The sequence below is a fragment of the Podarcis pityusensis genome (assembly GCF_964106645.2).
Source record: "Podarcis pityusensis genome assembly, chromosome: 3".
Taxonomy (NCBI): domain Eukaryota; kingdom Metazoa; phylum Chordata; class Lepidosauria; order Squamata; family Lacertidae; genus Podarcis; species Podarcis pityusensis.
This window is the reverse complement of record NC_138026.1, coordinates 110,879,920-110,906,242: the sequence shown is the minus strand read 5'-3', so window position 1 is coordinate 110,906,242 and position 26,323 is coordinate 110,879,920. Positions and strand designations below refer to the sequence as shown.

At 46.6% G+C, this 26,323-nt stretch overlaps 1 protein-coding gene and 1 pseudogene across 2 annotated transcripts in view; both read left to right on the top strand.

Moving 5' to 3' along the window:
- The window catches only part of LOC308474559 (ankyrin repeat and SOCS box protein 3-like), a 38,943-nt pseudogene extending 37,780 nt beyond the window's left edge, over nt 1–1,163 (top strand). The window contains exon 10 of the transcript XR_013991617.1: nt 640–1,163. The product of XR_013991617.1 is annotated as an ankyrin repeat and SOCS box protein 3-like (transcript). The remainder of the gene's footprint in view (nt 1–639) is intronic.
- The window catches only part of LOC308474485 (proteasome activator complex subunit 4), a 201,365-nt gene that overhangs the window by 86,541 nt on the left and 88,501 nt on the right, over nt 1–26,323 (top strand). The gene's annotated exons all lie outside the window — the stretch shown is intronic.

The window sequence follows — 26,323 nt, the reverse complement described above, 5'->3', positions numbered from 1 at the left end:
AGGCTAGACTCTGATGTCTTTCTTTTTCTCTCCTGTGTACAAGGCCAGCAAACGTATCAGGATGGTTCAGTCTGAATATTTGCTTAATTACCATCTCTTTGTGGTCTCCCTTCAGTTCACTTACTCGCCCTCCCCTGCCCTCAATATTTTCATTATTTTTCTCTCTTGTCTGTTTAAAAGATCTGCAATATTATTATTTTTTAAAGAATAAGGCAGATGGTGCTATTTAATAGAAGGGAGCTGGTTTCAGTCTTATATTTTAAATTTTATAAACAAAACAAACAAACAAAAAACCCAAGATCATCCAGTTTGCACTGAATTTGCAAAGCAAGTCTGTGGGCTCAGGAACTCTTAATGCAGATTAGATATGTCTTGACTGCTAAGTAGATTCAGGGCAGAAGGAAGAAAGGCTTCCACTCTCTAAACAGTGTGTGATGCATTTATGGAATTCGCCGCTGCATGGTGTGGCGATGGCTGCTCGATTAGATGGCTTTAAAAGGAGCCAAGACGAAGTCATGGAGGGGCAGCCTGACCTGTGGTTGTTAACTATGATGGTTTTATGGAACAATTGCAGAAGGGAGCTTGAAGTCGTCTCGGTTGTTGTGCCCCATATAATTCTGTTTTATTTTTCTGCGACAGAGCACATCCCTCCCTTGTCTCATCTTTGCCGTCTGGAGATCCGGTCACTTTTGACGAGCGATCGCTTACGGTCAGACCAGTTTATTCGCCAGCTGCCATTACCCACTTGCCTGCAGGACGCCTTGCTTTACAAAGACGTGTTGAGAAGCTACGCCATTTCGGAATCTCAGCTTAGACTGGGCGAAGTGTACGAACAGAATGTCCCACCACCTCTTTCCAGTTCAGGAAACACAGAGAGGAGAGAAAACACGAGAACTGAAGCAGGCTCCTCATAGTGCTTAAGGCTTCTGGCTGTCATAAGAACCGTGTTGTGGTGCTCAGTGCAATTATAGACCTCTCCACTGCTGCCCGTGTTAGGATATCCTCTCTTCAGAGATTCTTTAAACTCTTGCTCAGAGGCTTTCAGATAAGCGTCCAAGCGCCGTTCTCTCTCAAAGGAGTTCAACATTCAAATGGATGGAAACACTTGCAAAGGCATAAATATTGGCACAGATCATTCCAAATAAAGACGCATTCCCTGTAAAGTTGGTTGATTTATTTTGATTGTCGTTTATTGTTTTTTATTTCTTACCTGGCTTTTTGCCAGAAGGTCTTAGGCTGTGTTACAACAATATACAATACAATACAATACATTACAAAATACAATACAAAATACAATACAATACAATACAAATACCTTTATTGGCATTAAAGACATTTCAAATCCGAGGGATAAATTTAAAAGGGACAGTGGTCAGGGATGATGGGAGTTGTAGTCCCAAAACATCTGGCAGGCCGAGTTTGCCTATGACTGTTCTAGACCCCTGATGGCCTTCAGTATTCTCTCTAGGCCAGACACCCCACAAGACCTCATTCGTACCTTTCTCATTGCCTGGCTGGAATGCTGGTTATGTTCAAATAACAGGGGTAGCCTTTTAGCCTCAAGGGTTACCTTTGACCAGTGGGCAGGACCACCCACCTATCAATCATCTGGTATTACATTGGCCTCGTGGGGTGTGTGTATGTGAAGGTAGGGAGATGAAGGAACTTGAATTAATTTCTCTTTCGACGTGGTGATAGTCTCCTGTCCAGCCTCACTGGAGAGCCTCGCTTACAGGCAGCTACCCTTAGGGCTACATCCTCTGTGCATGCCCTTTGACACAGCCACCGGTCACTTCTGTTGCTCTCAGGCAGTGGCCTGGGAAGAAGCCAGTGCCCTGCTGGCCACATTTTGAGGGTGTGGGGGTCTGCCGTTCTTTGTGCCTCCTCCCAGGGAGGCTGGCAGAGCGCCGGTGCTGCTGCAGCTGAAGGGAAATGGGAAGGAGAAGGTGTAAACGGCTGCCTGCATCTCTGCAACCCCTTTCCCTCCCCAGCCACTTCCGCTGGCTCCAACCATTTCTTTTGAGGCATCTTCACTTGAGACTCGGGATGTGGGTGGCGCTGTGGGTTAAACCACAGAGCCTAGGACTTGCCGATCAGAAGGTCAGCAGTTCAAATCCCCGCGACGGGGTGAGCTCCTTTTGCTCGGTCCCTGCTCCTGCCAACCTAGCAGTTCGAAAGCACGTCAAAGTGCAAGTAGATAAATAGGTACCACTCCAGCGGGAAGGTAAACAGCGTTTCCGTGCGCTGCTCTGGTTCGCCAGAAGCAGCTTAGTCATGCTGGCCACATGACCCAGAAGCTGTACGCCGGCTCCCTTGGCCAATAAAGCGAGATGAGCGCCGCAACCCCAGAGTCGGCCATGACTGGACCTAATGGTCAGGGGTCCCTTTACCTTTACCTTTACCTTTACCACTTGAGACTCAAGAGCGTTTCCCTTGACCTTCCCATTCTCCTCCTCTTGCAGTCTTCAGTTCCTTAGCACAGAAAGGTAGATTTGCATGGCAAATGGCTCCCAAATCCCTGAATTTACAGAATGGCTCCTCTTACGCTGCAATTCCATTCTAGGGAAAGAGAGAAAAAATTGCAATGAGAGCAGTTTTCTGCTAACAGGAGTGAGCATCAATATTTCATACACCATTCAGACTGAGAGGATGAGAAGATGGGAACCTAGATGGGAATAATTTCTTCCCTTTTTCTGTACTTGTGGTGCCACGGTATTAATTTATGGTGCTGTGGAAATTCTGACTTTCTCCTTTGGGATAGACTTGATTTATGACTCCTGCAAAGGGGGGTGGGGGTGGGGGAGAAATGAAATAAAATGTAGCGTATTTTGGCTTTTTATAGGAATGGTGCCGATTGTGTTTGACATCACCAAAACAGCATAGTGCAGTGGTTAGAGCAACCTTGTAAATAACTCCTCAGACGTCACTAGCCTACCAAAAAAAAAACACAAAAAACAAACCACTGCTCCCTGGAGTTTGGGAGAGGAGGGATGGATTTCTCCTGGTTGTTCTCTAGCAGCCAACTTAGTTTTGGTGCTGCGCATAGAAAGGGACGCAGTACCCTATTCCTCCTCTACCAGCCCATTCACTCACATGCATTTCCTGGTCAACATTGCTTGCCAGGCTAGTGCTTAAATGCAAGGGTGTATTAAAGAGTCTGATCAGGGCTACAGAGAATCAGGTTCAAATCCCCACTTGACCCAGGACCTAACTGGGGTGCGTGTGACCTTCGGCCACCATTTCTCAGCTCAGCCTCTGCCTAACTGCATTCACAGGGTTGCTGGGTGAGCAGGTTGGGTGTCCTGTGCATCATGACTTTGGGGGAAGGAGTGCTTGCTGCTCCACCACAGGCTGCAAAATATATTCTATAATAATAACAATAATTTAGTAATTTATTATTTATACCTCGCCCATCTGGCTGAGTTTCCCCAGCCACTCTGGGCGGCTTCCAATTGAATGTTAAAAATAATAATAATAATAATATCTTTATTGTCATTGCCCCCTTCGGGGACAACGAAATTATTTGACTGCGCCATAAAAACACTAATTAATCAATACAGTATAATACAGCAAGGGAGATTAGATGACTTTCAAAGTCCGGGCTTCCCATTCAGGGCCGAGATCGCTCTGGAGAAGAAGCTGTTCTTAAGACGGCTCGTTCTTGTCTTCATCGTCCTGTATCTCCGTCCTGACGGCAAGAGCTCGAAGAGACAGTGACCAGGATGCGATGGATCTTTTACTATGTCCAGTGCCTTCCTATGGCACCTTGTGGCATAAATCTGCTCTAAGGTGGAGAGTGGGCAGCCAACAATGCTCTCTGCTGCCTTAACAACCCTGCACAACCCCATCCTGTCCTGGGTAGTACAGCTTCCGTACCACACACATAAGCCATAAGTGAGCACGCTCTCAATGGCACAGTGATAGAAGGCAAGCAGCAGTTTCTGCGGAAGATGGTTTTTCCTTAGTATTCTCAAAAAGTACAGTCTCTGCACCAGTCCTGGGACTAAGGGATTAAAATACAGGAGGGATGGACAACTCCCAGCAGCCTCGGCCAGGAGGCCTTGAGCCTTTTAAATCACCTCATGATGCCCCTTGTGAGAGCAACGAAAGATGGCTCCTTACCACTTTGCTGCCTTCCTAACAGTGCAAGTCTTTTGCATGTTGAGAAATCATTTACTGGCACGGGGAAATGTTTGTTTTTATAGTTTATGGGGGAAACGCAGCTGGTTATTGACCAGCAATAAATTCACTTCAGAAACCAGAGTTTAGGACAGTTAAAACCAGTGTTCTCGCAGCTGAGGGATGTTCGACATTTGGCCAGGGAATAAACTTCACAGGCTGTTTATGTTGAGTCAATAAAGGTCTCCTCTGCACATCTCTGCATCCCCCTATTAATACTTTTGCTCGAGTGGAAGGAATACATGCTGGCGTCTTTTCCTTCTACGATGAAGAGAGGTTGGAATGAGCTGACACTTGGTAACATCACCGAGAACTTGTTGTGGGAGGAGAGGACTGCAAATTAATGAGATAATTAGCCCTGAAAACCATTACTGCTCGCAAGACGCTGCTGTCGTTTTCCAAAGAGCCATTCATTGTTTGTCTCACGGTTTTTGGGGCTCTGTGTGTGGCTGCTTTGGAGGCAGAATCAAATATGCAATGCGTTTAACGTGTGAGAAAAATGCTTTGCTTACTGTTACTAACATTTCTTTTATATATATATATATATATTTAAAAAGGTTTTAATTCCACCATCCTACTCTCACCATCTGATTGTCACAAGAACCATCTGACTGGGTTGCTCCAGCCACTTTGGGTTGCTTCCAACATATAAAAAAAATATAATAAAACATTAAGTATTAAAAAACTCCCCTCTGTATATGAAAAGGTAAAGGACCCCTGTATGGTTAAGTCCAGTCAAATTTGGCTATGGGCTCATCTCTGCTTTCAGGCCGAGGGAGCCGGCGTTTTTGTACACAGACAGCTTTTCCAGGTTAACTTTTTTTTAATATAAAATTTTATTAGTTTTTTAACATACCATTTTCAACAATAATTAAACATACTTTTACATCTTATTCAGTTTTTTTACTTCCATCAGTCCTATCTGAAAATTTTCAAATCTAATCTCTTACTTTGCATTTCTTACTTTCCCTATTACCGTACATTTAAAACTCATAACCAATATCTCTATCTTTTTCTACTTTGTAACACTTCGTATATTTCTCCTTACAAAACTTCTTGTAGCCCTACTAGTGTAATTTGTTGGTTACAGTTGCTCTTCAAATAGTTCATATACTTCTTCCTGTCTTCTGTAAATCTCTGGTCCCGCAGGTTTTGAATCCTTCCTGTCATTTTGTCCAATTCTGAATAGTCCATTAATTTCGTCTGCCATTCTTCTTTCGTCAGAATTTCTTCTTGCTTCCACTTCTGGGCTAACAATACTCTTGGGGGCAGCATAACTAAACTGCTTCTGGTGCAATGGGACACTGTGACGAGTGCCCGAGTGCATGGAAACGCAGTTTACCTTCCCGCCGCAGCGGTACCTATTTATCTAATTGCACTGGTATGCTTTTGAACTGCTAGGTTGACAGGAGCTGGGATAAAGCAATGGGAGCTCATCGCATCGTGGGGATTCGAACTGCTGACCTGATCAGCAAGCTCAAGAGGTTCAGTGGTTTAGACCACAGCACCTGCATCCCTTTTTACCTTCCCTATACAGGGCTGCCTTCAGATGTCTTCTAAAGGTTATGCAATTACTTATCTCCTTGGCTCCGGGGTCAGATAACTCCGTACCCTTCAACATTTCTCCAATGAAAATAGGGACATCCTAAGGAAAAGTGAGACATTCCAGGATCAAATCAGAAACTGGGATGGCTTCTGTAAATCCAGGATGGTCCCTGGAAAACTGGGACACTTTGGAGGGTCTGTGCATGCTTGCTCGGAAGTAAGCTCTGTTGAGGGAATGTTCTTTCATATGTGGTGGACTTGTAAAAGGGTAAAAGAGTACTGGGAAATGATTCATAATGAATTGGAAAAAAATGTTTAACCCCAGCATCCTTTCTGTTGGGGATAATTCAGACTGAAATTCCCAGGTGTCAAAAAATATATATTTTTGTATGCCATTACTGCGGCCTGTGTTTTATTAGCCCCAAAGAGGAAAACGAGCGAGGTCCCAACTAAAGAAGATTGGCAACTTAAGTCGACAGAATATGCGCAGCTTGCAGACTTAACATATAGAATAAGATTACTGCATAACGTTTAGAGAGGATTGGAAAACGTTTATGGGAAATAACTGTGTACAGCTGAAAACCCTGGCAGTATTAAAATAAATTCAACTGTGTAAATAAGTCACGATGGATGTAATAATGGAATAGTTTCTGTAAAATATGCAGGGATTTATGATATGTAAAATGAACCATTGAAAGAGAAGAAGGGAAGTCATTGATATCTTAAGGATGTAAAAGTGAGTACTTTAAATTGTAAAACAGAAAATTTAATAGAATTATATATGTGTGTATAAAGGAAGCAAGCTCTGTTGATTTCAGTGGGACTTACTTCCAATGGAGTGAGCATTTCAGGGTTGGGGAATCCCCAAGCCACGCCCCCTCTATAGGCACCATTAGAATATCGTCTACTTCTGCTTCATTGACTATGCAAAAGCCTTTGACTGTGTCGACCACAGCAAACTATGGCAAGTTCTTAAAGAAATGGGAATGCCTGATCACCTCATCTGTCTCCTGAGAAATCTCTATGTGGGACAAGAAGCTACAGTTAGAACTGGATATGGAACAACTGATTAGTCAAAATTGGGAAAGGAGTACGACAAGGCTGTATATTGTCTCCCTGCTTATTTAACTTATATGCAGAACTCATAATGCGAAAGGCTGGGCTGGATGAGTCCCAAACTGGAATTGCCGGAAGAAATATCAACAACCTCAGATATGCAGATGACACAGCCTTGATGGCAGAAAGTGAGGAGGAATTAAAGAACCTTTTAATGAGGGTGAAAGAGGAGAGCGCAAAATATGGTCTGAAGCTCAACATCAAAAAAACGAAGATCATGGCCACTGGTCCCATCACCTCCTGGCAAATAGAAGGGGAAGAAATGGAGGCAGTGAGAGATTTTACTTTCTTGGGCTCCATGATCACTGCGGATGGTGACAGCCGTCATGAAATTAAAAGACGCCTGCTTCTTGGGAGAAAAGCAATGACAAACCTAGACAGCATCTTAAAAAGCAGAGACATCACCTTGCCAGCAAAGGTCCATATAGTGAAAGCTATGGTTTTCCCAGAAGTGATGTATGGAAGTGAGAGCTGGACCATAAAGAAGGCTGATCACCAAAGAATTGATGCTTTTGAATTATGGTGCTGGAGGAGACTCTTGAGAGTCCCACGGACTGCAAGAAGATCAAACCTCTCCATTCTTAAGGAAATCAGCCCTGAGTGCTCACTGGAAGGACAGATCGTGAAGCTGAGGCTCCAATACTTTGGCCACCTCGTGAGAAGAGAAGACTCCTTGGAAAAGACCCTGATGTTGGGAAAGATGGAGGGCACAAGGAGAAGGGGACAACAGAGGATGAGATGGTTGGACAGTGCTCTCAAAGTTATTAACGTGAGTTTGACCAAACTGTGGGAGGCAGTGGAAGACAGGAGTGCCTGGCCTGCTCTGGTCCATGGGGTCACGAAGAGTCAGACACGACTAAATGACTAAACAACAACAACAAGAGAATATCTCCTTGCATTGTAATACCTTTTCCACTGTTTCTTAATATACAGCCAGTCCAACTGGTGAATAAATTTATTGGTGGCAATAATCTTGGCTTTGCTTAGTGGAGCGGGAATTACGAGTGGGTGTCACCTCTGCTTTCCTCCAGCCAAGAAGCAAACAGCACACACCATTCAGGAATGCATTTTAGGGCTGTACAGATCAATGCAATGCAAATAAATTAGGGAGTAATCCTTATACTGTAAATCTCGAAAGAAAACTTGAAGGGAAGAATATTCAACGACCAGCCACCAGAGGGAGCTAGTTAACATGCTATCGCTAATGAACACATCTTTCCCCTCCTCTCTGGCTCAGCTGTTTGGACCAGCCTTAAGAGATGCTACTTTTAGGGAAAGCAATAATGGAGGTTATCCTATTGATTATTTTTGGAATGGGAAAGAGACTTTCAATTAAGTCTGTCTAATGAGCAATGGTCCTGTGTGTGCATGAATGGTTTCAATTACTCTCTGGGTGCCTATGCAAAAAAGGGTATTTGTAGAAAACACTATATATTTCAATTTCTTCACTCCGTTTGCAATAAGAAGAATGCATGGTTTTTACCAGTGCGAGCTGCTGACATTGAAAGCAGCCTCCTAGCATATTGGGTGGGCTTGTAAGTACATATAATTTTGAAGGGGCCGGTTGACATTTGTTATTATCAAAGACAGTATTGCTTATGTACTGATTTAGGCAACCAAAATCGCTTTGAGTAAAGAAAGAATATCAGAGCTTGGTTGGGAATCCCTTTTAATTTGTGCAAGCTGCCTTGGGTCCTCACATGGGGGAAAGGCGGGATATAAATAAATATATTTATAATATAGAAATTTTTTATTATTATTATTATTATTATTATTATTATTATTATTATTAACAACAACAGAAGCATGCATTTCAGCTGCCCAGTGAGGTGGCAGGGGACAGGAAGAAAAGACATAATAATTTGCCTTTTTCAAAAAAATAAAGAAGTCTACATCTAACCATGTCAATTATTAAAAGGTAAAGGTAAAGGGACCCCTGACCGTTAGGTCCAGTCGTGGCCGACTCTGGGGTTGCGGTGCTCATCTTGCTTTACTGGCCGAGGGAGCCGGCGTACCGCTTCCAGGTCATGTGGCCAGCATGACTAAGCCGCCTCTGGCAAACCAGAGCAGTGCACGGAAATGCCGTTTACCTTCCCGCCGGAGTGGTACCTATTTATCTATTTCAACTTGGATGTGCTTTTGAACTGCTAGGTTGGCAGGAGCAGGGACCGAGCAACGGGAGCTCACCCCGTCGCGGGGATTCGAACCGCCGACCTTCTGATCGGCAAGCCCAAGAGGCTCAGTGGTTTAGACCACTGCGCCACCCGCATCCCATGTCAATTATTAGCCTGGCACGTTTTAAGAAATACCGTAAATGTAGCGAAACAGGCACTCATCACATACGGGTTGAATTGAAACTGTTTATTATTCTTTGAAATAAATATATTATTGGAAGAAAATTACATCTTTTGGGAATTTTAAGCAGGAAGGTATAAGCAGTAGAAATAGGGATTTGTGACTAAGCTCTCTGTCATTTTCTGTAGGCATAATCTCTCCCCCCCAAGTAATTAATTTAAGGAGATTGCTGTTGTTCCATGGTGTGGCAACCTCTCTCCTCTCCTTGTTCCTTTGGGGGAAATGCTCAGCGAGTTCCAGATCGATGCTTATACTGTCCACACAGTTTAGGTAATTATAACACGTTGGTTTTGAAAAGAGATTCAAGGAAATCTTTCAACTTAAGCTGGTCCGGGTAATGCTGTCTATATGAGTTCTTACTCTTGCACTGCATATAAACCCATCAGGGTTATCTATTGCACACCTTCCGACATTTCTCTGATGAAAATAGGGATGTCCCCTTCCATAATGATAATTGTACTATTTATACCCCACATATCTCACTGGGTTGCCCCAGCCACTCTGGGCAGCTTCCAACATATATAAAAACATAATTAAACATTAAAAAACTTTCTTATACAGAGCTGCCTTCAGATGGCTCGGGAGTCAGATAACTCCGTACCCTCCAACATTTGTCTGATGAAAATAGGTGGTGCTGTGGGTTAAACCACAGAGCCTAGGACTTGCTGATCAGAAGGTCAGCGGTTCGAATCCCCGCGATGGGGTGAGCTCCCGTTGCTCGGTCCCAGCTCCTGCCAACCTAGCAGTTCGAAAGCACATCAAAGTGCAAGTAGGTAAATAGGTACCACTCCAGCGGGAAGGTAAACGGCATTTCCGTGTGCTGCTCTGGTTCACCAGAAGCGGCTTAATCATGCTGGCCACATGACCCGGAAGCTGTACGCCGGCTCCCTCAGGCAGTAAAGCGAGATGAGCGCCGCAACCCCAGAGTAGTCCGTGACTGGACCTAATGGTCAGGGGTCCCTTTACCTTTACTATGTACTGCTTTATGGTTAAGGTAAAGGGACCCCTGACCATTAGGTCCAGTCGTGACTGACTCTGGGGTTGCTAGGGTTTATGGCTTATTTACAGAAACAATGCAAAGAATTGGACTCCCTAGCAGGTTTTGAGTAATCACTTACAATTAGTAGAATTGAGATAAACTATAAGATCACAACCTTGATGGCAGAAAGTGAGGAGGAATTAAAGAATCTTTTAATGAGGGTGAAAGAGGAGAGCGCAAAATATGGTCTGAAACTCAACATCAAAAAAACGAAGATCATGGCCACTGGTCCCATCACCTCCTAGCAAATAGAAGGGGAAGAAATGGAGGCAGTGAGAGATTTTACTTTCTTGGGCTCCATGATCATTGCAGATGGTGACAGCAGTCACGAAATTAAAAGACGCCTGCTTCTTGGGAGAAAAGCAATGACAAACTTAGACAGCATCTTAAAAAGCAGAGACATCACCTTGCCAACAAAGGTCCGTATAGTGAAAGCCATGGTTTTCCCAGTAGTGATGTATGGAAGTGAGAGCTGGACCATAAAGAAGGCTGATCGCCGAAGAATTGATGCTTTTGAATTATGGTGCTGGAGGAGACTCTTGAGAGTCCCATGGACTGCAAGAAGATCAAACCTCTCCATTCTGAAGGAAATCAGTCCTGAGTGCTCACTGGAAGGACAGATCGTGAAGCTGAGGCTCCAATACTTTGGCCACCTCATGAGAAGAGAAGACTCCCTGGAAAAGACCCTGATGTTGGGAAAGATGGAGGGCACAAGGAGAAGGGGACGACAGAGGACGAGATGGTTGGACAGTGTTCTTGAAGCTATGAACATGAGTTTGACCAAAGTGCGGGAAGCAGTGGAAGACAGGAGTGCCTGGTGTGCTCTGGTCCATGGGGTCATGAAGAGTCGGACACGACTAAACAACTAAACAACAACATAAGATCAAATGTTAAAAACAAATGGAATGAAAATATGCAGGAAATAATACCATGTTAAAACAAACCAGAGAAGGAGGTTGAGGGAAGTCTGAGGGGGGAGGGGAAACTCTTGAAGTAGTGAATTATTTGTTATGATGCAATACTGGAAAAATGGGAAATTAAAAAAAATGATTACAAAAATAAATAAATTCCTAACTGCAGGCAGACTGGTACAGCCCATCATATATTCCAAGGAGTTTACCACCCATCCAGTGTGATCCACCAACAGGAGAAGCACATTAATCCCAGATCCCCAAACATACTGACGTGCAAGTTTTATAATCTTACATGCTGCAAAACAGACCGTGTCCCTTAAATGCTCCACTTCCTTCGCAGTCACAGACGCAGTGAAAACATGGAGGGGAGGCTGGCTATGGTAGAACATTGATTTCCATCACTGGAGTGACAACTGTATTGAGCTAAGTACAAAAGGGAACTTGTAACAAAACGTTGCAGTGTAGGAAAATAAGAGGTGTTTTAGCCTTCCTAAGGGTGAAATTTCCCCCCTTACCTCAGAGTAAGCCCTATTGAACTCAGTAGTCCTTGCTTTCGAGTAGTCATACATAGGGACCTGCACTCTGAGGCATTTAAAAACACTGAAATGTAGGAGGCAAAATAAATGAGATTTTATCAAGTTCCCCCCCTGGGGCCAGCTTTTGCTACAGGTATTTTTGATTAGGGTTCACTCTGTGCTCAAGAGACAACCTTTTCATCAGATTTCACATCAAAGCATCCTCTAAGCAGAGGGCAGTACTGACGAAGCATTTACATGTTTTTAATTACATCCCTTAGTTTAGCTTGTGAACGAGGGCTGGCTTTTCTCTTCTGAGATGTATATGTATGGCCGTTTAAAGTTCCCTGTACGCCTTTGCTTAAAAACCACTGTGTTAGACCAATGAGTGTTTTTGTTTTCCCTGCTTTTTAATTCTATAGGAGTTGCGCCTTGGAATGTAATTAAATCTGATCTCTCTCACTTGAAGCCGGATGAATAATTCATAGGCTTTAGTCATAATCAGGTTTTGTGCTTTGTGAAATTCTCAGTTGATATGCAAAGGTTACATTCCCCCCCTCCTCTTCTCCCTCTGTTTCTTCTTCTCTCCCTCAAAAAAAGTTCAGACAGTTTCTTTCCCTGTGTGTGTGTGTCTGTCTGTCTGTCTCTATCTATACAAAACTATATTGCTGATGCACATACAGCCATACCTTGGGTTACAGACGCTTCAGGTTGTGTTTTTTTCGGATTATGCATGCGCCGAAAACCGGAAGTACCGGAATTGGTTACTTCCGGGTTTCGGTGGTCACGCATAAGCAGAAGCGCTAAATTGCGCTTTGCACATGCGCAGAAGCGCTGAATCGCAACTTGCGTGTGCGCAGACACGCTGCTATGGGTTGCAAATGTGCATCCTGCACGGATCACGTTTGGAACCCAAGCGTCCACTGTAAATGCAGACTGGTATGGAAGTGAGAGCTGGACCATCAAGAAGGCTGATCGCCAAAGTATTGATGCTTTTGAATTATGGTGCTGGAGGAGACTCTTGAGAGTCCCATGGACTGCAAGAAGATCAAACCGATCCATTCTGAAGGAAATCAGCCCTGAGTGCTCACTGGAAGGACAGATCCTGAAGCTTAGGCTCCAATACTTTGGCCACCTCATGAGAAGAGAAGACTCCCTGGAAAAGACCCTGATGCTGGGAAAGATGGAGGGCACAAGGAGAAGGGGACGACAGAGGACGAGATGGTTGGATAGTGTTCTTGAAGCTACCAGCATGAGTTTGACCAAACTGCGGGAGGCAGTGGAAGACAGAAGTGCCTGGCGTGCTCTGGTCCATGGGGTCACAAAGAGTTGGACACGACTAAACAACTAAACAATAACAACTTGGATACCACATCAATGGGTAGCAATGCTTAGGATGTGTTTGGGTGTACAATCTGTGTACATTTCAGTTTAGGCAGGGTAACTAAACAGAGCCCCTGAATTGCACCCAAAGACCTACCCAAGCACTCCAGCATCATTGTGCAGTTGGGCAGGCACAGTTGGCTTCCCATGAACACCTTGGTTGGCCACTGTGAGAACAGGATGCTGGACTAGATGGGCCACTGGCCTGATCCAGCACAGAGGCTCTTCATTATTCAGAGACAGTTTGCAAAAGGAGGCAGTGGCGGCTTCACCCCTGCCTGCTCACACACCCTCTGCCTTGGGAGACAATGGAGGAGTGCGCCTTTGTTCAAGATTTGCAGCGCCTGCTATGGCTGTCGAGACCGATATAGGAGAGACATGTTTTGAAGAGATGGGGCGGGCTGGTGTGGAGGACTCCCTGGTCCTGAATGGGGTAACTGTGCCCCTGAAGGACCAGGTGCACAGCCTGGGAATCATTCTGGACTCACAGCTGTCCATGGAGGCGCAGGTCAATTCTGTGTCCAGGGCAGCTGCCTACCAGCTCCATTTGGTACGCAGGCTGAGACCCTACCTGCCCGCAGACTGTCTTGCCAGAGTGGTGCATGCTCTAGTTATCTCCCGCTTGGACTACTGCAATGCGCTCTATGTGGGGCTACTTCTGAAGGTGACTTGGAAACTGCAATTAATCCAGAATGCAGCAGCTAGACTGGTGACTGGGAGTGGCCACCGAGACCATATAACACAGGTCCTGAGATATCTGCATTGGCTACCAGTATGTTTCCAAGCACAATTCAAAGTGTTGGTGTTGACCTTTAAAGTTCTAAACAGCCTCGGTCCTGTATAGCTGAAGGAGCATCTCCACCCCCATCATCCAGCCTGGACACTGAGGTCCAGCGCCGAGGGCCTTCTGGTGGTTCCCTCACTGCGAGAAGTGAGGTTACAGGGAACCAGGCAGAGGGCCTTCTTGGTAGTGGCACCCGCCCTGTGGAACACCCTCCCAGCAGATGTCAAGGCAATAAACAACTATTTTGCTTTTAAAAGACAACTGAAGGTGGCCCTGTTTAGGGAAGTTTTTTCTGTCTGATGCTGTATTGTTTTTAATATTCTGTTGGAAGCCACCCAGAGTGGCTGGGGAAACCCAGCGAGATGGGTGGGGTATAAATAATAAATTATTATTATTATTATTATTATTATTATTATTATTATTATTGCAGCTGGGGTTAATGAAAGTGTCCAGTTGTGCTGCTGTTGCAGATGTACCATGGCGTGTCTCTTCTCTTCTCTTCTCTTCTCTGCTCTCCTCCCAGCTGTCATTTCCTCTCTCTGGATGCTGTTGTGGCTACATGGCCTGATTGTCTTGTCTCCAGGCACTGTGGGCACCTGCAAGGGATTCCCAAATGGTAGGCTTCTTGCTGCCAGCATTCACGTCACCTTTGCAGACTGTCTTTGTAGCACAGAGTTGGTTTGCCAATGAGCCTGGTGCCTGAAGCCAGTTCCTCATAAAGCATGTCCCTGAGGATCCTTCCATCTTCCATTCTGCGGACATGACTAAGCCAGCATGGACATCGCTGAGGCAGGAGTGTGAATTTGTTGGGAATGTGGGCTCAGGAGAGCACAACGTTGAGACTCTGTCCTGCCATGGGATGTCCCAAATCTTCCTGATACAGCACATGTGGAAGGTGTTCAGGTATTGCTCCTGGCAGTTGTAAGTTGCTACAACTCACTTCCATAAAGCAGCATGATCAGCACGCACTATTATTATTATTATTATTATTATTATTATTATTATTATCATTACTATTACTGCCTACTTGCCAAAATGATTTCTAAGTGGTTTATGATGTTGCTGGACTCCCAATTCCCATCAGCCACAGCCAGCCAATGGTCAATGGTGATGGGAGTTGTAGTACAGCAACATCTGGAGGGCACCATGTTGGCTTCCTCAGGTGTGGAACAATGAGGCAGGTCAACGGAGTTGTCCAACCAGGTGCTGTTAGGCAGGAGATGGAGAGACAGAGAAGTCTTGGGACCAGAGTGTTGAACCATTTGGGAGCTGTCCAGCACAAGGGCTCCTGAATTCTCCAGTAGGCTAGTTTCCATGCGGCACTTTACAGAGAGGGAGTCGGATATCTGTGCTAGGATAAAATTCATCAGATTTATATGCCACAAATCCCCCAAAATAGTGCCCGAGATGCATTTCTAAGATAAAAACCAACAACACAAATACCATCCAAAAAAACACAAAATACAAAACCATCAAACACAAAACCGTCAAACACAAAACCATCAAACAGCCACACAGAGTTAAAAAGGTCAAGTGTCTGGGAAGGGAATTTTGCAGCCACATAAAAGGCCTTCCTCTGATAACCAGCCTTTTAACATTTGGAGGCAGTACAAGTTAGGTAGATTTTTATGTGAGACAGCATTCCTGTGCTGGTCCCGGGGGGGTTACCATGAGGCGTGGTCAGAGTCCGGTCCTGGGCCTGTCTGGAGACTGTCCACCAAGGGGGAAGCTGGGTTCAAAGCAAAAAGCCGGGCGTGGTCGGGAACTCCAGAAAGACAGGTCTGGGTGCTGGCAGGTTTCCAACAACGTTGTTCCTGCAACCTGGGACCGGGCTGACTGGCCTTTATCTTCTCTGAGGCCAGGGGCAGTCCCGGCCCACAGGTGACCCGCCTCTCCTGGCCTTAAGGCGAGCACTCCTCCCGAGAGAAACCAGTTCCCTCCGCCTCTCTGCCCTGAGCCTCTGCAGCTCAGGAGAGGCTGGAGGGTTACTGGACCCAGGGGGAGGCTCACCTTCCCCTGACAGGGCTGGGAGAGGCACACCTGCAGGCAATGGGTCCTCAATCACCTCCAGAGCCAGAGTGGATTCATCTGGTGTCTGCTCCTGAGGATCCGGCACAGGTGCAGGCGCTTCAGATTCAAGGCCCTGCCCCAGCTCAGCCGGCCCTGGAGGCGGGGACTCATGCGCAGGCTGGGATTCCTCCGGTTCAGCCTCTGAATCAGATTCCCAGGCCATCACAATTCCTCTAGGGTTCCCATCCTTGAACTGTCTAGGGTAGGGTGTGGAGGCCCTCCCGAAGTTGTGGGACATCAGTCCCTTGCCAGCATGACCAATGGTAAGGGATGTTGGGAGTTGTAGTCCAGCACCACCTGAATTTCCACTGGTTCACCAGCTGTTGTTGGGGCTTTGGTAGGTTAACACCAACACATTTAATTGTGCCCAGAAACAAAAGTCATGCTGCTGTCAATCTTTAATGTTTCGCAAGAAGTTATCAGCCAGGTGGGTTCCCATCCACATCACATTTCCAAGGGGTCTTCAAGGGGAACCCCGTGCGCAACATGTTGCCATCGAGATCTAGGCTCGATGTTATGAGAGCCTGGCCAGACCTTTTCTTTGTAGAAGGGTGTCCTGCTGGTGAATCAACAGAAGCCTCTTCTTAGGTTGCGACAAGCAATTGGCAGAAAGCTTTGATCTGCCAGCTAAGAGAGGCAGTGTAAAAACAACAACAACTATCTCCTAAATCCTCGCTCATTGCTTTGGACATTTTCAGGTGCCCTGCTACGTCTTTCCTACAACAAAGGTGAAACAGCACGACAGGCTGAGGATAAAAGGCTCACTTTGTGTTACTTGTGCGCTGAATAACTTGAACCTAGATCTTTGAACAAAGGAGCTAGTATCTCCCCATGGTGATGGGTGATGACTTATGCAGAGATTATGAAGAAGGAAGAATGCACCTCTTCATTGCTTCACATATTCAGGACCAACAGAGATGCGATGTTGATTGCATGAGTGCAATTAATGTGGACGTCATTTTGTTATGTAAATAGAAGCCTGAGCAGCCTTGCAACCAAGCAGGGCATGGAGAGGAAGTTTAACCCTTTCTCTTCCCACCATGGTCCCAGTAAAAATAGCCTCTCCAAAGCTGCTGTTTGCATTTCACGGAAGGCCTCCATTGGTGACAGGCACATTGCAGCTTGGGAGAGGGGTTTTTTTGTCAGGGCGGCAGCAAGGAGAAGAAAAATGCTACCGTCCCCTCCCCATGGACCTAGGTGGGCTCAGGCTTCCCCATGTCTCCATTTGCATAAGGAAGACCATGCGTGTTAATTGGATTCATGCAACTAACGTCATGTCCAGCTTGGCCTTTGTAAGAACATAAAACATTGGAAGAGTCCTGCTAGATCAGAATAACCATTCTGAAGGAAATCAGCCCTGAGTGCTCACTGGAAGGACAGATCCTGAAGCTGAGGCTCCAATACTTTGGCCACCTCATGAGAAGAGAAGACTCCCTGGAAAAGACCCTGATGTTGGGAAAGATGGAGAGCACAAGGAGAAGGGGACAGCAGAGTACAAGATGGTTGGACAGTGTTCTCGAAGCTACCAGCATGAGTTTGACCAAACTGCGGGAGGCAGTGGAAGACAGGAGTGCCTGGCGCGTTCTGGTCCATGGGGTCATGAAGAGTCGGACACGACTAAACGACTAAACAACAACAGATCAGAATAAAGGTCTATCTACAGTAATCCAGCATCTTGCTCTCACATTGGCCAACCAGATGCCCTTGGGAAGACCTTGAGCTGGACCCTCAGATTTGGAGACACGCTCAAGATTATTTGGTGGCCAACTCCCAAGAGACTGCGATCTACTTACAGAACTAAAAACTTGCAGTGATCTACCCCCATTTTGGGGGGGTTCAGGTCAAAGTTGTTGAGCTTTTCGTAGGGAGGAGAAAATCCCCGTTTATAAGGGTTGTTTTTTTGTGGGGGGAAGAGGAACAGCCACCCACAAACAGCCACAATGAGTAAGCTCTGTCTTCCGCTCTGCAGATCATGCAGCAACGGAGGGCGGGGCCGAATTTGATTTTACCAACAGTAAGGAAAGGGACTCAGCGTTCAACTGCGATCTACCCAAACCTCCCAGGGATCTACCAGTAGATTGTGATCGACCTGTTGGACACCCCTGCTCTACACTATAAAGGCAAAGGGAGGCTTGGTCCCATGGCCATATGTGGACAAGTGGTGGCTGTGAGGAATGCTTGCATGCTGCAACACCACCAAATCCACCCAGAGATTGCAGCTTTTAGCTTGTTTTGAGAAGCACCGTCTTCTAGTGCTTTCTCATGCATGCCGAAATCTAAGTCCTGCAGGCGACAGTGTGTGCGTGTGTCTATAACTCACCAGTGGCCACTGTTTGCAAACTTTACAAGAATTCCTCCCCACGGACTGTCATGCACCCATTAGCTCTATGAACAAATGAGCGGATATTAAATTTCTCGCTCCTCCACAGATTGCTCTTGTGGGATGCATCTAACGTTTTCCTCTGGCATGGAAGCGAAAGAGCAGAGGTCTCTGAGAGACACAGATGGAGCTTTACTCCTGCACCACAGCGAAAGTGCAAGGAACACATTAGGCAGCTGTGTTTATTCATCTTGCTGTCAAAAGACAGAGCAAATCGCATCCTAGTGAACATCTGGCGTCTGTTGCTGCTGCCGTTCTGAAGCGTTTGAGCCACAGTGCAATTCCTACTGCCTTGGAGAATCAGATATGGACTATTGACTCCATGGGGACTGCAGATCAGTCTCGACACCAGAGTAGGGAATTTGTGTCTGCCCAGATGATGCAGAACTCCACCTCCCACCAGTGTAGTCAGTGGTCAGGGATGATGATACTGATTTATTATTATTTATAAAAATTCGATACCGTCCTTCCTCAAAGCATCACACCGAAGTTTACAATATAAAAACACAAAAACACACACCATAGTAACAAACGAACACACACACACAGTATAAAAGGCCATAGATTATTCAATTGGGAGAAGAGGAAAGTTTGTGTCTAAAGATATGTAACAAAAAGGCACCTGGCGAGCCTCCCTGGGGAGACCATTTCACAAGCGAGGAGCCACTGCAGAAAAGGCCCTTTCTCATGTTGCCACCCTCTGGACCTCTCATGGAGCAGGCACATGAAGAAGGGCCTCTGATGATGATCACAGGGTCCATGTCATATGGGAAGAGATGGAACTTTAGGTATTTGGATCCTTTCACCATTACTTGGTTCTGTCACCTCCTTTGGGCCAGACTTTAAAAGGCCCCACTCTACCCAGAAAAACTCTGCTGGATAGCACAATGCGGATGCAATCTTCATTGCCACTAGGTAGGCTCAATGATGAGCCCTTACCAGTATTCAATTGCATTTGACTGGAGCTTTCCTTCACTTGTGTTCTAGCCGTCTCTGAGCTTGATGGCTGTTAAGTCCAACAACATCTGGAGGCTACAGGTTCACAGTCCCTGCTCTAATAATTAGATTCGTAGAATTTCAAACTTTTTTCAGTTGTATCGGTCCAATTTCACGACCCTGAGATTAAGAGCCTCATGCTCTACCGACTGAGCTGTCCCAGGTAGCTGTTATAGTAGCTATTATTATGGTAATATTATTCGCCTTTTTTTTTTACTGGGTTAGTAAGACCAATAGCCATTCTAGGAGGAATTAGTTCATTCAGATACAGGTTTCAAATGAGAGTTCTGAACACGTGCTTAAATATCTCTGTTAAGAGCTTTCGACTTAAACACAGCATTTTGAGTTAACAGAGTACCGTATTTTTCGCTCTATAAGACGCACCAGACCACAAGACGCACCTAGTTTTTGGAGGAGGAAAACAGGAAAAAAATATTCTGAATCTCAGAAGCCAGAACAGCAAGAGGGATCACTGTGCAGTGAAAGCAGCAACCCCTCTTGCTGTTCTGGCTTCTGGGATGGCTGCGCAGCCTGCATTCGCTCCATAAGATGCACACACATTTCCCCTTACTTTTTAGGAGGGGAAAAGTGAGTCTTATAGAGCAAAAAATACGGTAACTATTAAGCTATAAACACCATCGAGTGTATAAGGAAAAAATATCTAGTTTTGTTCCAAAAGTGCCTCATTCTTACCTTGATCCTCTGGGTGAGGATCAAGTGGTCACAGGCTTTCCTTTCACACAGGTAAAAAGACATTGTTGCTGAACGTTAGCAAACAAGCACAGTTCACACCAGACCTCTTAAGTGATACTTCAGGTGAGAGTCTAAGCTTTAAAAGCACCTCAACCCAGTCATATTATCTGACTTCCATCTTTGCTGAGGGAGTCTGCAAACAAGCGACTTGGCCATTTTATATTGTATATCATTAAAGAATCTTGTAATTTAATGCATTTTACTATCTGGTGGGCTTTTTTTTAGATGGTTATCAGGGGCGGTCCATCGAAGAGGCGAAGTGAAGCCATTTGTGCAGTTGTGGTGCCTGAGCATTATGTATATGCTTAATTCTTACTACAGTGGTACCTTGGTTCTCAAACGTCTTGGTATTCAAAAAACTCAGAACCCAAACACTGCAAACCCAGAAGTAAGTGTTCTGGTTTGCAAACTTTTTTCGGAAGCTGAACGTGCTCTGTTTTGAGTGCTACGCTTCTGTTTTGAGTGTTATGCTTCCGATTTGAGCACCATACTTCTGTTTTGAGTGTTACGCTGCGGTGCCTGTTTTTGCTATTTATTTTGTGTTTTTGTGTCTCTTTTTGTTTTGTTTTTGTGACTGTGTGGAACCCAGTTCAGCTACTGATTGATTGATTGTGTGACTGCAGTACATCGTTTCTTGCTTTCATTTTATGGATCAATGGTCTCGTTGGACAGTAAAATTCATATTAAATTGCTGTTTTAGGGGTTGTTTTTAAAAGTCTGGAACAGATTAATCCATTTTGCATTACTTTCTATGGGAAAGCATGCCTTGGTTTTGGAATGCTGTGGTTTTGGAATGGACTTCTGGAACAGATTAAGTTTGAGAACCAAGGTACCACTGTATAGCGGTTGTTCTTTCACCATTTCTCCCACACACCCCTTTGGGAACATTTGTCGGGAAGCGGTTTATAAGCCCTTAAATAAGTGAACCAGGTGCTAATAGCTTTTAGTGTGACACTTTTGCCGGCATTTGCTGTATGCCGTCTGTAGAGCATGAGACCCTAAATCTCAGGGTCGTGGGTTTTTGAGCTCCATGTGGTTTTTTTTGGGGGTGGGGAGGTTGGACTCGATGACTCTCGTGGTCCCTTCCAACTCTACGATTCTAAGACTCCTACTAATCTTTCTTGTCCCTTGTCCTGAGATTCGCTTGGCGGAAGGGCTGTTTATAAGCACTCTAAAGAAATTAAGGGACGCGGGTGGCGCTGTGGGTTAAACCACAGAGCCTAGGACTTGCCTATCAGAAGGTCGGTGGTTCGAATCCCCGCCATGGGGTAAGCTCCCATTGCTTGGTCCCTGCCCCTGCCCACCTAGCAGTTCAAAAGCACGTCAAAGTGCAAGTACTGTAGATCAATAGGTACCGCTCCGGCGGGAAGGTAAACGGTGTTTCTGTGTGCTGCTCTGGTTCGCCAGAAGCGGCTTAGTCATGCTGGCCACATGACCCGGAAGCTGTACGCCGGCTCCCTTGGCCAATAAAGCGAGATGAGCGTTGCAACCCCAGAGTCGGCCACGACTGGACATAATGGTCAGGGGTCCCTTTACCTTTAAAGAAATTAATGTCAGGGTGAGGGAATCCAGCTGGGTGGGAAAGTCTCAGGATGCAGAGAGCATCCTGTGACTGTTAAAAGGTTGGCATGTGGAGATGTCTCAGGTAGGTAGAAACAGGAGAAAGGAGAAACAGTGAAGATCCAAGGTGGAGGTGGAAGAGAGATTTATGAGGGAAGGAGGAGGAATCGGGGGAAGTGGGGGAAGGTGAGATATACAGAACCCACCTTCTTTCTAAGATTTTAAAATAATATTCTGTTTTAATTGTTGTAACTTTCCCTCAACAAAGGATGGGTAATTAATGATGAAGATGCTTTGGCCCATCCCATTGCGAGTTTTTGAATTTATTTTGGATAAAGATGGCGGTTGCATGTGATAAAGCGGGCCACACGTTCCCTCACACGTTCCCTGTGTCTACACTCGTCCTCTGAGATCAAACGGGCTGCAGTCTGACTTAATCCTCTTTTCAAAGATAATGCTAGAAAGATTCTGTACCTAACCCCCCCCACCCCCCACTTATTTTCCCTGCTTTGAGGTTGGGTGCATTATATATGAAATAAAACATTTATGTGTGGAAATGTATTCAGTTCCCCAGTATCTTATCCACCAAGGAAGCCCAGATAGATGTTTCACGTAGGGAAGGGTGTATAAGATGATGGGAACATCAAGAGGCTCTGATAACATCGCGGCGAACGCAGCCACAAAGCGCAAACATGTGTTACAACTTGGAAGGCTTTGATGTGCATGTAACTCTCCCCTCCTCCCCCCCTTTGGGGACCCCCACCCTGATTTTTCTCCTCATCATACCTCTGTTTTGAATATCTGGTTGGGGGGAAAATGTTTTTTCCGTGCAATATCCCTCTTGGATGTTTACTCCTTCCTCCCCATCCCCAACACACACTATCAGAGCTTTAGGATTCCTTAGAAGGCACAGCAGGTAGAACTGCCGTGTGCTGATGCAGGATAAGACAAGGAATCTCATTGAAATAGGATTTCAATGACCTTTGACTGTTTCTTACCTTCAGTCTTTTCCGTGTACCTACAAGAGTTCTGTTGGCTTTGGTTGGTTTGAACCCGGGGAAAGCCAATGTATGTTGGCCCCCTTTCCCTTATTCTGCCCTCAAAGCTAGTGTAGGGGACCTTTTTCAGCCTGAGGGCCACAATCGCTTCTAAGCAACCATCTTGGGGGCCACATTTGTTTGTTTGCAATGCACACCGTAATTAATTTCTACACAGCAGACAGTGAGACGAACAACGTAGTTTTTGGTGGAAGACAAATTGCAGTGGGATGGAAACAGTTTCGCATGCGATGAATGCTGGGCTGAGCAGAAATGATGCCTTCTTCCATCCTTGCTCTAGATGTCAGGTGATGGGTGTTGAAGTCCTGCAAGGTCTGGAGGGCATCACATTGACTGAACCTCCTCTTGTTTGTCAATGTCCTTCTCATAACGTCGTAGCCAGAACCTGAAGCAGAATTCCAGCCTCTGTTGCATTGTTGTTGTTTAGTCGTTTAGTCGTGTCCGACTCTTCATGACCCCATGGACCAGAGCACGCCAGGCACTCCTGTCTTCCACTGCCTTCCACAGTTTGGTCAAACTCATGCTGGTAGCTTCAAGAACACTATCCAACCATTTTTTGTTTTTTGTTTTTATTGTTTTAAGGTTTTATTGTTTTAGGCTGCGAAAGAATAACATTAATTGCCATCAATGGAGGCTACTATGAGGCTTGGGATTGCTACCGTGGAGGGGCGATGGAGGTATGGCGGTGGGGGCAGATGTTATAGGCGAAGGGGATCGAGATATGGATATGCTCGTACCCCTTCCAATCTGTGCCTCATCCCGAGGGACGAGGGTAGGGTGAGCAAGGATTATTCACCTCCGTCACTGGTGCTGTGCAATGCCAGGTCTATAGGCAACAAAACCGCCACCCTGCGAGATTTCTTTATCTCGCAGGGGGTCGACCTGGCTTGTGTGACAGAGACCTGGGTGCGCGAAGGGGCAACAGTTACCTTACAAGAGATGGCGCCCCCGGGTTTCTCTGTCCTCCACCAGTCGTGGACTGTGGGCCGGGGGGGAGGGGTGGCATTATTAATCCGGGAAGATTGTCCTTTCAGGGCTCTACCATCGCCATCGATCCCCGGCATTGAATGTGTTGGCCTAGTGTGGGGCTCCGAGGAGAGCTTGGCTGTCTGGCTGGTGTACTGGCCACCTAGCGCACCAGCAGCCACCCTGTCAGGCCTATTGGAGGCGGTGGCCGGCTGGGCCTTGGAGTTCCCTAACCTATTGGTATTGGGGGACTTCAACATCCATGCTGATGCCACTCCCTCCTCACAGGCTCTGGACCTGGTGTCTTCCATGGCGACACTAGGGCTCTCCCAGTTTGTTTCGGGCCCCACACATCAATCAGGCCACACGCTGGATTTGATCTTTGGCGTAGGTATAGATGTGATCATGTCTCCTTCGATGAAGGTGCCATGGTCTGATCACTACGCTCTGAAAGCCAGGATTGACTTTCCACCCCCACCCTGCTTAGGTGGCGAGCCGATTTGGGCTCGCCCGCAGAGGCTGATGGACCCTGATAGATTCCGCCAAGCCTTGCGGGACCTTGCTCCCCCTGGCGACTCATTGACTGAGTTTGTTGAGGGCTGGAATATCCAGCTCCTAGCAGCCATCAATGAGATCGCACCTAAGTGCCCTCTGCGACCCTGCAGAAACCGGGCTCCCTGGTTTACCGAGGAGCTCCAGAAAATGAAGCGGGACCTCAGACGGCTAGAGCGAGTATGGCAGGGTGCCCGTGATGGAGCCTCAAGAACATCTTATAGGGCCTTTATGAAAACCTATGAGATGGCAGTGAAGGCTGCTAAGAAGTCTTACTTCTCGGCCTCCATTGCATCCGCTAGCTCTCGCCCGGCGCAATTATCTAGTATAATCAGGTATTTAACGTCCCTTGAGTGACAGCCAAATTTAAATAACAATATGACACACAGCTGTGAGGCATTTGCGAGCTTTTTTGCGGAGAAGGTCTTGTTGCTCCGCCATGACCTCCCTGCTAATTTGGATATAATAAAGGAACTGGAGGCCCCTCAACTGTCCTCGGGTCCAGTATTGGACCACTTCAACCAGATATCCCCAGCCGATGTGGACAGACTCCTCCGAGCTGGAAAGCCCACCACCTGTCCTCTCGATCCGTGCCCGTCTTGGCTGATTAGAGCGTGTCCAGACAAGGTGCGGGCCCTCCTGGGGGATATCATCAATTTGTCCCTTGGCACGGGGACATTCCCAGGGGAACTGAAGGAGGCAGTGGTTCGCCTGCTCTTAAAGAAAACATCATTAGATCCTTTAGATCTATTCAATTACCGCCCGGTTTCAAATCTTCCGTTCCTGGGTAAGGTGATTGAGAGAGCGGTTGCTGAACAGCTTGGTGGGTTTCTGGATGAAACATCGGCTCTGGATCCATTCCAGTCTGGCTTCCGCGCTGGTCATGGGATCGAGACGGCTCTGGTTGCCCTAACAGATGATCTTCGTAGACAGCTGGATCAAGGTTGGTCGGGGCTGCTGATTCTTCTAGATCTGCCAGCAGCTTTCGACATAGTCGATCACGAACTTCTGGGCCACCGCCTTGCTGACGTGGGGATCCAGGGCACAGTCCTTCAATGACTGCGCTCGTTTCTCTCTGGTCGGGGACAGAGGGTGGCGCTTGGGGGGGAATTGTCATCGCGCCACCCCTTGGTGTGTGGAGTACCTCAGGGTGCGATACTCTCCCCGATGCTTTTCAACATCTTTATGCGCCCCCTTGCCCAGCTTGTCCGGAGTTTTGGGCTGGGTTGCCATCAGTATGCTGATGACACCCAACTCTATCTGTTGATGGATGGCCATCCTGACTCGGCCCCAGACACACTGATCAGATGTTTGGAAGCTGTGGCTACCTGGGAGCCGGTTGAAGCTAAATCCTTCGAAGACAGAGGTCCTGTGGCTGGGACGGGACGATATGGGATTGGGGGGGCAACTCCCATCTCTTGCGGGGGCGCAATTAGTGCCAACACCGTCCGTTAAGAGTTGGGGTGTAATCTTCGACACCTCCCTTTCCATGGAGGCGCAGATTGCAGCTACAACAAAGTCAGCATTTTTCCATCTCCGCCAAGCTAAGCAGTTGGCTCCTTACCTCTCTCGCCCTGACCTAGCCACTGTGATCCACGCTACGGTCACCTCCAGACTGGATTATTGTAACTCGCTCTACGTGGGGCTGCCCTTGAGACTGACCCAGAAACTCCAGCGGGTGCAGAATGCTGCAGCGAGACTCCTTACGGGGTCTTCGCTTCGAGATCACATTCACACGGTGCTATACCAGCTGCACTGGCTCCCGTTGGAGTACAGGATCAGGTTTAAGGTGCTGGTTTTAACCTTTAAAGCCCTATACGGCCTAGGACACTCGTACCTACGGGACCGCCTCTCCTGGTATGCCCCACAGAGAAACTTACGGTCTTCAAATAAAAACATCTTGAAGGTCCCAGGCCACAGAGAAGTTAGGCTGGCCTCAACTAGAGCCAGGGCTTTTTCGGCCGTGGCTCCGATCTGGCGGAACACTCTGTCACAAGAGACCAGGGCCCTGCAGGACTTGACATCTTTCCGCAGGGCCTGCAAGACAGAGCTGTTCCACCAGGCCTTTGGCCAGGGCACAGCCTGACTCCCTCCCTCGGCAATCTTCGCGGAGCTCTGGCCCAATGGTTGCCAGTGGCTTGAATTAATTAATTTTATA